Below are 1,576 nucleotides of genomic sequence, written 5' to 3'. Positions count from 1 at the left end.
GTCAAAAACTTCAATTTATGTTTAATGCAAAGCTGGTTATATACTTCTAATGAACTAATAATGCCATATTAAAATAATGAATGATAATGAGAAAAACATCCCCTCCTTATTTTACACTGACAGTGTTTTCAGAAAATATCAGCACTGGGAGCAGCGTGTGAGCAAGCTGTATATTCAGAAAATAAATGACATATATTTATACACGTATAAAAATACTGCACATAGTATATACTGCTAAAGTTTTGGTCTTCCAACAAAGGAAACATCATTTGGATGCTGACAACAAGTGTTTTACAGCCCAAACCTTTGTATAGCAATCAACATTAGCATGCAGATATAAAATCAGCTACAAAAAATATTGAGACAATGTGTAAATAAAAACAGAATGCATTGATCTGAAAAAATGTTGCATTTTATTAATAGTAGAACACAGCAAACATATAAAATGTTCAATCAGAACTTTTTTTTCTGGTTAACTTTTAACTTGAAACAATACATCTAAAAACAAGTCAGGACATGACCGTGTTTACTACTGTGAACTCTTATGTCTTTATTTAATAACATTCAATAACCTATAACCTGACGATACTAGCTGCAAATGTGGTGAAAGGTCTGGAGAGTTCAGACTCTGGACTCTTCTGCTATGAGGCCAGACTCTTGAATACCACAGTGTGCAGTTTAGCATTGCTAACAAAGAGCTAATAACTGAAATTCTTTTGACTTTTGGCACAACTCACATTGTACTGCCCTCTCTGTAAAATTTCATGTAGAGTCTCGTTCATGTTTTTCCAGATCTGGCCAGTCTTTGCTGCAGTCTGCTGTCAAAGTAAAGGGTGCAAAGCTACAACTGCTGAGTCTGAGCTCTGACCTAAATGGCCTCTATCAGTGTGAAGCATATGGAAGAAAACACAGTCAGCTCTATGTGCATGTGGCATCAGGTGAAGTGAACTTGTATTTAGCTGTGCAGTTTGTCAAAATCTTCTGAATTGTTTTTGTGATTTCTGAGCTTTTGTGTGTTGTTATTCTGTTTTCTTTTTTGTCCATTCCTGTCAAAGGAAACTCGAACATCTAGACAGATTTCTTTGGTAAGCAGCTAGTTTAGAGAAGTGGTTGCCTTACCCTAAAGTCAGCACAAAGCAGACAAGTTAATGGATAATGGATGCGCTACCCAGTGCAGTATATGATCATATTCAATTCAATATTCGTTTTGGATTTGACCTTTTGTAGATGTTTTCATTGTGATGTTGTTCAGTTTTCTTCTTTGTTGACTTCTGTCGAGGATTGAAAGAGAAACATTTGCTTCCAGATTTAAAGTAAAACTATTCCAACCATCCTGAAACACCAGGTTAGAATTCCTTGATAAACAGATATTTTAATGAAGTGGTTGACTTAAACCGCAGCCAGCACCACATACAAGTTTCAGTTCAGATTTATTTATATAGCAGCAAATCACAACAACAGTTGCCTCAAGGCGCTTTATATTATAAGGTAAAGACCCTGCAATAGTATACAGAACACAGAAAACCCCAACAATCATGACGCCCTATGAGCAAGCACTTTGGCGAGAGTGGGAAGG

The 1,576-nt window shown here is 36.0% G+C and overlaps 1 long non-coding RNA gene across 1 annotated transcript in view; it reads left to right on the top strand.

Moving 5' to 3' along the window:
* Nucleotides 1-795: 795 nt before the first annotated feature.
* The window catches only part of LOC102192683 (uncharacterized), a 3,806-nt gene continuing 3,025 nt past the window's right edge, over nt 796-1,576 (top strand). The window contains exon 1 of the long non-coding RNA XR_312371.1: nt 796-938. This is a non-coding gene — a long non-coding RNA (uncharacterized LOC102192683). The remainder of the gene's footprint in view (nt 939-1,576) is intronic.

The sequence above is a fragment of the Pundamilia nyererei genome, unplaced genomic scaffold, assembly GCF_000239375.1.
Source record: "Pundamilia nyererei isolate P.nyererei 1_Seehausen unplaced genomic scaffold, PunNye1.0 scaffold00499, whole genome shotgun sequence".
NCBI classification, from domain to species: domain Eukaryota; kingdom Metazoa; phylum Chordata; class Actinopteri; order Cichliformes; family Cichlidae; genus Pundamilia; species Pundamilia nyererei.
This window is presented reverse-complemented; position numbering and strand designations above follow the sequence as displayed.